The sequence below is a fragment of the Cryptomeria japonica genome, chromosome 2, assembly GCF_030272615.1.
Source record: "Cryptomeria japonica chromosome 2, Sugi_1.0, whole genome shotgun sequence".
NCBI lineage: Eukaryota > Viridiplantae > Streptophyta > Pinopsida > Cupressales > Cupressaceae > Cryptomeria > Cryptomeria japonica.
The window spans coordinates 4,241,816-4,254,816 of NC_081406.1; the positions used below are offsets into that span (position 1 = coordinate 4,241,816).

At 37.9% G+C, this 13,001-nt stretch overlaps 1 protein-coding gene across 1 annotated transcript in view; it reads right to left on the reverse strand.

The window, feature by feature from the left end:
* Positions 1-13,001, reverse strand: part of LOC131052304 (uncharacterized) — a 296,561-nt gene that overhangs the window by 10,821 nt on the left and 272,739 nt on the right. The gene's annotated exons all lie outside the window — the stretch shown is intronic.

Sequence of the window (13,001 nt, forward strand, 5' to 3'; positions counted from 1 at the left end):
TTTTTCACTTTGTTGGGACCCACTCGCTTGATCAGTCTCGATAGGAGTTTTTGGCAGTCTTTTCCTTCTTCAAGCCATATATTAATAATAATCCAAATATTTCATTACTGCTTCTTTCTCAAGGGTGTCATTGCAATATACTCTTGTACTCCACTTGAATAAAAAATCAGCATTTTTAGTAACCTGTATTGCCTGCCTCAACCTCAGCAGCTAATATTCAGTAATACTCAAGACTCTTTGACTGAAGTAACTGAATATTCAGTAATACTCAAGACTAACTGACCCTTTGACTAAAGTGTCAATGGAGTTCTTATGATGTTTTATCAGGATTCAACTGCTTATTCAATGGATTTCTTATTAAATTGAATAGATTTAATCAGATTTCCTTTCATCAAGATTGAAAATTCTTTCATGGATTTTGATGGGTTTTGATTATAGAATGGATTTTCTCTAAGAATTATATGATTGAGATGCATTACCAATTGCTAAAAAAATGACCCAGATTTGGGTCTAGTGTGTACCTGGTCCAAGTTATTTCGTGGATACCAACAAGTTCTTGCAAATAAGACCTAGGTTACCTAGCCAAACCAAGGTGCACTTAGTAGTACCCAAGGCAAACACTAGCAAAACTATGGGTTTTCTTAAATTCCTAAATTTATTTATTTCTTTTTTGACCACCAGAATAAACTGATGAACTTAAGAAAGCAACCCTGAACCATAAATTTGACCATCAAACAACTTTGAAACACGAAGGCAAACACATTTACCTCGCTATGTAAACAAAATACACAAACCAAATAAACTTGCTCAACTTCCATTCTTGCTTGTTTGCACAAATAGAACTGAAGATTTATCATTAAATGTTCCAATTTTTTTGAATGGAATGCATGAACATGATTGATGGAAAACAAATAGTTGAGTGAGTATAGAGGCAAGATGGGAGGCAAGTTGAGGCATTGATATAATCGAAATAAAAACCTTTGTTCACTTTTTGCTTTTGGAATTCAATTGAACTTCGTAGAGGTCATTACACTTTTGCACAAGTTGTTGTCCTCATTTTTGTTTCCAAAAATGAAGGACCACTATGTTGAAATTTTTATGAAAAATGAAAAATTTTACTCTATGGCACGCTTCCCGAGGCAGAATTTCGACTAATCCTTGGACTGGCTTAATCCTCAGTCCATTCTCGAACTACGTTTTGAATTTCGTCCAATTCTGGGTTCGTTTGCTATGCCTTTCCTTCAATTTCGGGTTTTAAAACCCCGACTGCAGGTGGAGAATTTTCTTCAAACTGCAAGTTTTAATGATATTCATTGTTTTGGTCTTTGTAGGGGAATTTTTGACCAATTACATGTGCACTTTTATTTCAAATATGTTACTTGTAATCTATTTTAAGTTTCCCCTTTGATGTTTTTATCTTTTTATTGTTTTTTGGTCATTTTTAGTTAAAATAGGGATTTTTTGGCTCAACTGCAAGTAAACTTGCAGTTTTCACATGTAATAGGGATTTTAAATCCCCATTACATATGTGCAAGTGTTTCTAACTTGTTATAGGGATTTTATTTCCCTTTTACAAGTATTTTAAACTTGCAGTTTGGTCAAAAAACCCCTACTTTAATGGTTTTCACATGTAATAGAGATTTTAAATCCCCATTGCATATGTGCAAGTGTTTCTAACTTGTTATAGGGATTTTATTTCCCTTTTACAAGTATTTTAAACTTGCAGTTTGGTCAAAAAACCCCTACTTTAATGGTTTTCACATGTAATAGGAATTTTTAATCCCCATTACATATGTGCAAGTGTTTCTAACTTGTTATAGGGATTTTATTTCCGTTTTACAAGTATTTTAAACTTGCAGTTTGGTTAAAAAACCCCGATTTTGCCTTACAAGTGCATTTTTGACAATTTTAAAATTGTTATTTGTCCAAAAAAACCTGATTTTGACTTGATAAGTAAAAAAGTAAAAAATAAAACTTGTCATTTGTCTTAAAAAACCCGATTTTGGCATGTAAGTGGAAAAAGTGAAAATAAAACTTGTTATTTTCTCTCTAAAACCCGATTTGCTTCATTTTGGGCAATTCGAACTTGTCATTTGTCTTCTAAAACCCGATTTGCATGGAAAATGGATTTATTGAAGATGTCAAAGCGATTTTTTGGGGAGATTTGCTGGAGATGCAAGGCGTTTAGGATTCTATCCTATTTTCATGCTTTCACAAACACTTTTTTCGCAATTTAGAGTTTATTGTTGCTGGTTTTTGGTGCCAAATCAGCAAAAACGTGGTTCTTTCAATCCGCTTTTTGGGCGTTTTTACTCCACTCTCCTAAATCGTTTTGCCCTTTCCTACCTAGGCGTGGAGGGTGGGAGGATTTTCGAGCCATTTAATGATGCCGTTGGAGTTTGAAATGGTGGCCATGTTTTTCACGTGATTCCCTTTGGCTGCGTTTTTCAACATTTGGCATCATTCCTTCTTCTTCCTCCTTAGGCGTTTTGCTCTAATCCACTTGGATGCACTCTCTCATTGGCATTTTGGTCCTCCAAGATTGGGATTGCTGCTACATTTATCAGTTTGGGGCACTTTTGCAAAAAACGGGATAAGGGTTTGAATTTCCGGATTGCTCCTTTTTACCGGTTTTGCTTCTTCATTCCAAGAATTGTTGCATTATTGGAGAAGCATTTGCATTTTTAAGAAAGGTATGTTCTCTTTCCTTTCTTCCCTTCATTTTATTATTTTCTTGTTTTCTTTATTTTTCGTTATTAGTTGCATTTTTGGCATGTGTTGTTCTTTCCCCAAAAATTGGTTTTTGTGAAAGGAAATTTTTGTTCCTCCCCTTGGTATGCAATTGTTGAATTGCATTGTTTTTCTCAAAATTTCCTCTCTACTTGTATTCGGGATTTTTAATCTCGATTACAAGTTCGCTGAAAATTTTATGTTCTTCCCCTACGGTTAAGGAATTTAATCATTTTTGGTTAAAATTCCAAGTTGGAAAGTGTGAAATACCCCTCCCTTGCAAATTCGGGTTTTAAAAACTGGATTACATGTTAAAGAGTTCTTCCCATTTTCATGAAAATGACTTTCCCGGATATTCCCATTTCTATCCATTCATGTTCCCCATATCCGTACTTTCCATTTCCATCATTTCCCGCAAGTCAAAATCTCATTTTCCGTCCATTTCTCCATTTTCGAATTTACAAGTGTACTTGTATTCGGGTTTTAAAACCTCGATTGCATGTATGTCCTTTCCAACTTGTATACTTGCGAAAGTTCTCCCAAGATCCGAAATTGGTCAAAGTCAAGGTTTTCCCATTTCTACATATTTTCCCTCTTCCTCTCTCAAAACCGTGAAATTCAGAAATCAAAGTTTTACCAATTTGAAGAAGGAAGAATGATATTTGTAGCTGACTATGATGTTGCCTTAACTCTTTTAAGTCTTCATCACAGCATTCCAGGTTCACAATCAATGTAAGATTTGCCGGCATCTCCAACTCCAAAGAAAATGAACAAATATGACAAATATCAGAATGAGGTTGCACCTTCCCAGGTTTCTTCTCCTTTGGATTGCATTAGGGACACGGAGATAGGTCATGTTGATATGGCAGAATTCATCAACAGGGTAGAAGATCCACAGGATAACAACTTGCAGCGGCTGTTGGACAGCCATATCCATCATGCATCTTCTTTCCCAGTGGCTGCCCTAGAACCTGAGTTTGTTCTTGCATGCGCCCATCATTTTGACAAGGAATTAAGAGTCATCAAAAATGATGATGGTGAAGCTATAATTCGTCTTGATGTGGATACAATCGAGAAGGTCTTCAAAATACCTCCTGCACCTGTTTATATGGAAATCACCAAAGAAAGTGCAGCAGAGTATTATGTGAAAAGGGAAAAAGATTGCAAGCGACACATCAATAGGTGGATCCAAGAGCCACGTCCTTCCTTGTCAAGATGGGCCAAGTTGTACCGTTGTGATTTCAAGTGGGAGATAGGAGACACCATCACTCTTCTCAGCAGGATGATGGGCCTTGAGCACTCCAATGTCTTTGAGCCATGGATGTATCAATTCATTATGTTCATACGGCAGTCACATCACATTTCATGGGGTGAAATCATCAGCGATGCCTTGTGCGAACAACTTGCAACAGTTCCTACCACTATGACCTTCTTCATGAATTCTTATTTGGTATATTTAGCAGCATCACTTAGACACTTTCCAGGTCTTTCTACCAAGGGTGATCGCTCGCTTATACCAGTTTGGGAATATTATGACCAGTTGCCATTGAAACCCAGCAAACTGCATTTCAGAAGAGTCCAAGATGCATTCTTCGGATATTTCATGTGTCAGTTTGACATGGATCTCAGGAACAAAAGAGTATCAAATGAGGCATGGGTCAAGGTGTCTGAGTATGGGTGTTTGTTCCTGCAATTTCCCACCTTCACTTATATGAGGATTGGATGCTATGATGGTCAGCCATACATGCTTCCAAAATATCCAACCGATAAGATAATTCTTATGGAGTTGGGAAGACAGATCATGGCTGTTCATACTTTTCAGTCTGCTAGACACAAGGTTGGAATGGGGATCTCAACCACTAACCCATTAAAAATTGGTCGATACTCCCTCGTCACATCTGTGAAGGCTAAGGCCATGGAGGCTGAATTGCAAGAAATCAAGCTTAAGAGGTTCAAACCTAGAGCTGATTTTGATTATAGAGGTATGAAGGAGAAGATCAAGAAATCCTTTGTACATGTTCATCGCATTGAAGACATCTGGGTAGATCTCCGCACGGAAGCCGAAGTTCTGAAGATGGATTACTGCAGGCTCACTGTTGAGCAAATTGTTGACTTGAACTTGGCGGATATCCCACAAGGGATGATCGATGACGGGCATATACTTGATCCTGAATACACTTCACGAAGGGTTGAGGAAGCTCCACTTCCTTCGATCCAATGGTCACACAAGGAGTGCGTCTCCATCCTTGACAGATTTCAGCCTATCTTGGCCAACACTAACACATGGCTGAAAAGTAATGATGTTAGACTTATCAAAATCAAGGTTGGTAAAGAAGATGATTCTACGGGGCCTCTTGGACGGAAGTCTGAGATTCAGATTGATAACAAGGAGGGTGCTTCATCTTCGAGCACAAGGATCAAGTTACGAGTCAGTCGTGTAGTAGTGCTTCCTCCTGAGGAGACGACTATTCGTGGGAAGGAGAAATCACGATTCCATGTTCAGGTGATCGATCTGGATAATCCAGAAGAGGAGCAGCAATCTGACGATGCTCCTAGGTCTCTAGTTTCAGACTCGCCTCACAAGGTCATTCCTCCAGTTTCCATTGAGACACCTCTTTCACCTCCTAATTTGCTCATAGATGAGTCTCCTCAGAATGCAGTTCCCATTTCAGCATATGAGCCTTCTCCTAATCGGTGACAAGAAAGTGTGTTGAAAGTTCCTGAAGATAATCCCACTTGCATTCAGTTATCAGAAATTGATACTTCCACTTCTGGTTTTGAAGAATTCATGAGGCAATCTTCATGTCCATTGGTAACTGCGCAAACCGTGGTCGCTATCCAAACAGATATTCCTCCTAGGGTGACCACGGTAATTCAAACAAAAACTGCTTCTCCTTCGCCTACGGCTGCTACTGGAAGTGAGTTGATGACTTTGCCTCCATGGCTTAGCTCTTTCACCCCGAAAAGGAAGAAGCAAGAGATTTCACCTGATGCCTTTGACTACTAGCAACTCAAACAGTCCAGATCCAAAGTTGCTAAGAAAGCAAAGACTATCTCTAGGGTAACTGTTGATAGCAAGAAGATGAAAGTAGCTAAAATTGTGGAACCTATTGTAGATAAACCACTTGATGAAATGTCAGCTGCTGATTATAAGGTTACAAGGGTAGAATTGGGCAAGCAAACACATGAGGTCATTAAACATGATGCTCAGTTTTCTGTTGCTTCATTGGTGCAAAGGTGTGACGATCTTCTTGCGAAGAAAGACAAGCTAGAAGAGGAAAACTGACAGCTTATGGCAGCCATTCATAAAATCACAAAACCTGCTGCTGAAGGGAGTAACTCCATAGGTTCTTCTAGTTCCCAAGAATCGATTCGTGGAGTGGAAAGGGCTGCTTAGAAAGTACAAGCACTGGATTCCTGGGTTGATCAGCTTCATGATCAATGTGTACAAGTGGTAAAAGACATTTTTCAAATAATGTCTAAGTTGGAAACCATTGAGGAGAAACTGGATCAGACTTCTAACACTTTCAAAAAGAATCTGGAAAGTGTTGAGAAAAGTCTGGCAATCTGGTGTACCATGCCCCAACAACAGCTGAGTATTTTGCAGGAGCACGCCATCATCTCTTCCAAGGTTATGTACTTGGAATTCGAAGAACTCATGGAAAACAAGACCCTTGTTCTTAAATCCCTCATTGAGGAGATCAGTGATGCAAGGAGATTCCGGGATGAAGTTTATCAAGGTATTGTCTCACAATGTGAAAGGGCCTCTTGCAATGTAGTAAGTCAGGATGGAGAGCTGATTCCAGAAGAAGAGGTTCTTGCTGATTTATAGATGAAGATTCATAATGAATGGAGGAGCGAACAATTCTCGACAGTGTCAATTCAAGCATTGATGAAACACCAAGCCTTTTTGCATGAGATCCAGTCTATCCCGGATAAAGACAATTCCACGCTCCTCCGCTGTCACGACACTATTGTGAAGACTATGGTTGTTGCCAAGAACACCTATGAACCGAATCTCGAGGAACTACAAGCGAGCATCCGGAAATTTCAAGGATTCGTGTCTTCATAAAATACAACTTAAGTGTTTTTCAACACTTAGTTGGATTTTCTCTCTTTTGTAATCTTTAGTTGTATTTTTGTTTTGACAAGTTACATGTAAAAGTTTTTTTTGTAAAATGCAAGTTACACATTACTTGCACTTTTGTAATTACATGTAAGGCAACTACAAGTTGTGTCCGATTAGGACTGTAGTTGGAATAAGTCTTAGTTAGTTAGAGTAACTCTTAGTTAGTTAATGAAGTCTCAGTTATTTATTGAATGAGTCTTGGTGGTTGAGAGAATCTCTCAAGTTAGTTAGGATCCTCCCACCTTTTTCTCAAGGCTCCTCTTCTATAAATACTTGAGAGGTCCATTGTAATTATCATCTTTTGGAAAGCAAGCAAAAACTCTGCCAAATTTACAACAAGAAGTCTTTGAGCTTATGTATGTGAATTGAAGGTTTTGAAGAATAAGAAAGAAGGATTACTCAAGTTTTGAGTCTTTGAGCTACATGTTTGAGTTTGAATCTTTTTATTTCTTCTATGCAAAGTGTTTCTAAAGGAGCTTAGTCCAATCTGATTTGAAGTCTTTGAGCTGCAAGTAGAGAAGATTAATTAAAATAGGAAAATCTCTAGAAGGAGCAGCAAGTCTTTGAGCTTGCGTCTATTCTTGAGGAAAAATTACTGTTTGATAAGAAATAGCAGCAAGTCTTTGAGCTTGCATTAGTTCTTGTCTTTGTGTTAAAAGAATAAATTATTCCAGTCTTTGAGCTGTTGTCTTTTATTCGTTGTAAAATTTAGTAAAGCAAAGGGTAGATAGGACTTCCAATAGTCAAGTCTTTGAGCTTGATATTGCTGTCCCGTCCCGAAGGAAGTGACGGAAGTCTTTGCGATTTCAGGAAACTTCATTTCCTTTCTCTCATTTCACTTGAAAGTAGTTACTGCTGTTCATTTTCAATCGCTATCCTTTTCTGTGAAGAGAAAAGGATATTGTCTTTCTTGAAGAAAGAAGGAAGACTGCTGTCCCATCCTGTTTTTATTTCAGCTTTAGTTAGATAGGGGGAGCCTTCCCTTAATTAGGAGAGTTTTTACTCGTGTGCTGTGGTTGAAACCACAATTTTGTATATTTCTCCCTAGTGTACAAAATTTTCAACCAACACAAGTGTAAGGGGAAAAAAATGAAGTTCTCCTAATTTAACTATTAGTGCTTTGAAAATCTCAATAAGAACTTGAAATGACTTGTCAAGGATTTCATTTGGGGAGTTTGGGTTTATGGGGATCCCCGTACTTTTTGTAGGTTTGTAGGAAGTAGGAAGGGGTCTACTTAACCTGACGGGGCACAAAGAAAAGTTAATTTTTTCTCTTTAAGTCAAATATTTGAGGTGTGTTCCTTTACAAGCATTAGTGGTGCTAGAATATCCACTTAACCTAGTTACTTATGTTAGAAATACCTTAGATAAAAGGTCAGTCAAGTTACACAATTGCAAGTGCCATAAAAGGTCCAACCTGTTGTGTGTTATGCACACCCCGCCCTGCTTCACAGGGCCCCCGTTTTCTTTTAGTTTTGTCTGCCTGCCCGTGTAGGAGAGAAAGAACGATGAAAAGGGGCGACTAAAGGATTCACAAAGCCTATTTCGCCCATTCCATTCAAGGAGTCCGGATTTTTTCAGAAACCCGTGTTTGCTTGGTCGAGCAGAGCAAATTCGGGCATTTTCATCAAAATTCCCGAAATCGAAAGGTGTGTCCAATGTAGCAGAAGTTAGGCGTTTTAATGTGCAAACATGAAATGCTCACAAAGCCCAAAAATGAAACTCGGGCATTTGCTTAAAAAATCCGACGTTAACCCTGGCCAATGTTTTCGCAGAAGCAAAGATCGCTCCAAATCTCTTAGAATCCCAAACTTTGAATAAGCTAGGCATTTGAAATGAACCCTAAGTCGCGCGAAACCACACTTTCTCCTGAAAATCGCGAGTTTGCAGGGTAAAACGAAAAAATCAAAAGGCAAGGTAAAATCGCACATTAAGGCTCAATTAGCCGAAATTTGAAGACTAAAGTTTGCATATTTCAACCTCACAGGCTGAAAATCAAAGAGAGAAATGTTCACGCAATAAGCAAAATGACTGAAAATGAGAAAATAAAAAAATCGCATAGATCGGTTCAAATAGTCGAAAAGTGGACTCAAACAAAATCGTGCAAAAGGTTTCAAATAGCCGAAAAGAATCTCTCAAATAAGATCGCGCAAAAGTAAGGGTCAAAGTTTGTAAAGAGGAGTAAAAAATTCGGCACCTCCCACTAGAATGCAAGAGATGAAAAAAAAATCGCTTTCAAATAACCCGAGTTTTGCGAGTTGAATGAGTGCAAAGCTTGTAAAATGGCCGAATTTCTTAAGGGAGGCATTTAAAATATAAAGCAAAACTCGCGCATTTTAGGTGAAAGTTCCGAGTTAAGGTTTGCATTTTAAGTCAATAAGCCGAAAATGATGAAAGAGGTCTAAGTTCGCCAAAATCCCCTCATAGGCTGAAAACTCCAAAACCTCAAAATCGCGCAAAACACTCCATTTGCCCGAAAAAGTCATTCAAGGACTAAAATCTCGTGAAATGAGTCCATAGGCCGAAAATGAAGTGAAATGTCCAAAATCGCAATGTATCTAAAAGGAACCGAATTTCACTAATCAAAGGTGAAAGGGCGAAAAGATAACAAAGTATTGCATTTTATTTCAAAGGGCCGAATTTCGCCCTTAGACACCCAAGTAATTGCAAGTGAAATTAAAGGGAGATGTTTTAAAGTTAAAATTTTGCAAACATAAAAGTTCATCCGAATTTCATTTAAAGGTGGACACTTTCTATCAAAGGGTTTAAATCTCGCATTTAAAGCCAAAGTGGCCAATTTTCGTCACAAGTGAAGGTAGCATTTCAACTTAAGGGTTTAAATCTCGCGTTTTAACCTTAAAACCCTAATCTTGCAAAGGAGGGAACTTATATTGTTTTTAAAGCAAACATCTTTCATCCTCGCCGAACAAAGCCCAACATCGACTAAAATTTAATATTTCTTAAATTAATTTATTTAAATTTTCAAAATGATTAATCCGGGTTGAAATTGATTGTTTGTAGATCTACAATGCCGGGAAGCGAAAATGCAGGAGCATAGGACCAAGGCGACAACCCCAAGTGCTGCCAATGAAGAATGCACCACAGAGCATGAGACGAAGTACGGGGAAGCGAGTCATCACCTTAACGACAAGTGGAAGTCCACCCTCAAGACCAAAGACAAACACACGAGCATTCAAAATGTGCAAACTTAGAATTACACAGCTGGAAGAAATTCCAGAAAATCAGTTTGCAAAACTGAATTGTTTAAAGTAAAAAACTGCTTGTGGGCCCTGTTCAAGATATTTTAAAACAAAGGAACACAAGATAGTTATTTCCAACTACCATATTGACCCGATTTGATGTCAAATAGTGGTCGGTAGTTGAGATAGTGGTTGGGGGGATAACTGAGGATTGAATGGGCATGGGTCAAAGCTGCCAAGTTCTAGAAGGCAGATCAGGACTGTTGGATGCACTCAATCCTAGCCTCTAATTCAGAATTGTAAAATCTATAAAAAGCAGGATGCCTCTCATTGTAAAGGGTTAGATTTTTAGAGTTAGACAGTTAGAACAGGTTAGAGTTTTTGTAGAAGGTTGGAATTTAGTTGTAATGTCCCCATTTTTCTAGTGATATCTCAAGAATCCTAGATTTGCCTATTAGTCATCTCCGCAGACAAATGATGGGGTTAGGAGATGTTTGGTCCACCAGGAGGAGTACTTAGCCAATTTTAGAGCTTGGTGGGAAATTATTCAATAAAGCTTATAAAAGCTTACAAAAGGTTATAAGTTACTTTTTTTCATTAATAGAAATTTTTAATAAAAGTAACTTTATAATATAAAGTTCTTAAAGATACTTTTTCTAAAAGAAAAAAAGTTAACTTAAAGGTGTTTTAATAACACTTTATGAAAAATACCCCATGGCACATATTCCTAAGCATCAAATTATTAAAAAGTGGCCCCACTTTGATATCTAATGGACCCCTCATGTTGTACGTACCCTTGGAGGAATTAAAGATTCCATTGGGATCTCAAAAGATGCTATGAGGGTTCAAACTAGGGCAATTGGGAGACATAAGGACTTGTACGTGGAATTTTTTGGCATTACGTTTTTGGAGATTTTATTATTTTGCTCTGCAATTTGCTGCCATAGCAGGTACAGCAGGTTTGGAGACCAAATTGGAGACGAAATCCTTCAATTTTGGGCAGGTTGGACAAAACCCCAGCTATTGCTATCAAGTCAGCACTCAAGGAAACCTTCAAACCAGGTCTAGAGGACCATTTTCAGAGGGTATGTGTGATTATTCTACAATTTCAGAGGTTAATACTTAGATCTGGGCAGTTTGTTGGCACTTTCCAGCAGATTTGTAGCATTTTTGGTCAGCCGTACCATCCATAGCTGCCTGGAGATTCAAATAAATAATTGGGAGGGTTTTTGAAGTAGTAATTGTTGGGAGAATAATTGTCAGGGCATAGCTAAGATAATTTGGCAATCAATTTGGACAAATCTCAGCACATTTGAAAGCAATCAGCAAATTAGAAGGGATTTGGAAGCAATTTGGGTGGAGTCTCCTGGCAAGTTTTTGGAATAAGCTTCAGATCTCCTGTCTGATCATCAATTTGTTTTAGATAATTATTATTATGGTGAATAAACCTCATTGGAGGAGTTGAATTGCATTGGAAGCTATTATTTTTGCAAATTATCAGTAAAACCCTCATTCCAAGCTAGGCGTGGGACCACCTGGTATGCAACTTTGTTCTCTCTAGTTAATGAAGCTTCCAAAATTTGCTTTATAGTTGCTGTTAAAAATTCTCAGAATATAAAACTCTATATCAATCAATCCTTTCATAGTATTTCTTGCATACATTTCCATACAAGGCATAAAAAAACACAAAAAAATAGAAACAATTCAAAAACCAAACAAAATTCGATCATCCTTATCGCTGGTCAAAGATTATGTTTTGAAACAATCAGCAAAATCAGATCAGATTTTAGTTGGGGATCTTTCATTAGTAGTTAGGAATAGAGTAGGACTGCTGCAGAAATTGTTGCAATGGCAGTTGAAATCAATATATGGACACTGATTTGGTGTTTATCATCTTGGTTTTCTTTTGTTTGCATGGTTTCCTTCAGCAGGTTTAGATAGATCGTTTCTGGTGTGTAGGTATTTGATGGATTCGGGTTCATACCATTGGGGATATGCTGATTGTGTATCCCTATGTATGGTTAGTCCGAGCCTTTAAAATTATGCTTAGCTCAATTGCAGGTGTCCGTCTGAGCTGTGCCAGAATTGGGTGTTTAGACATGCACCTGCAGTCTGAAAATCTTCTAAGTCTCCCTTGAAGATTGCACCGTTCTTGTGAGGTTGTGAGTTATTTTGGCCAAGCAGGGATTGGTTATGTCGAATCCATCTACTCGCACACCAGTCTTGTTAATTTTTAGATCTCTTAACCCTTCCCTTTTGCTTTTATTTCACAATCTTATAATGCAGACTAGCTTGCTGTAAACGTAAGGCCCCTTGTGTTTCTAGCAAAACACATCAACCGTTGAGCTATCCCACAGTCATGACCTGACATTTGGAACCTTGAGGTTGTCCCCTTTGATCAACTAAAACCTGAGAGGATAGGATACTCAGCGAGTAAATTCTATTCTGCGTTGGCCGGATAGAGTTGTAGTGATACGATTTTAGCCATGTCAACACAACCAATTTGAAGATTCACAAAGGAGAACATTTTTGCAAGGCATGATGCAGGGGAAGTTCTTTACACACTTTAAATGGGTGTAAGAGGAGTAAGAAAGTCTAACCAACCTAATAGACAAATGGAAGAAAAAAGGCTTTGAGATAGGTTAGGCAATCATAACCCATTTGCAATCTTTGCAAGAATGCACAAGGTGTAAAGGGGTCTGATAAACCTGTTCAATTAACACTTCAAACATTTTCTATATTATGAATTGAGAAAATTAGGACTTCTGAAAAAAAACATTCGATAAGCCCTATCATTTGTATTAGCAAGAACAAGAGAGTGAACAATCAAGACTAATATATACTATTACCCATATGTAAGAAGGGTAAGGACATCTAAATTTCATGATTCAGTACATACAGAAAACAATTAGATGGGAGAGAGGTAAAAACTGTCTAAATGG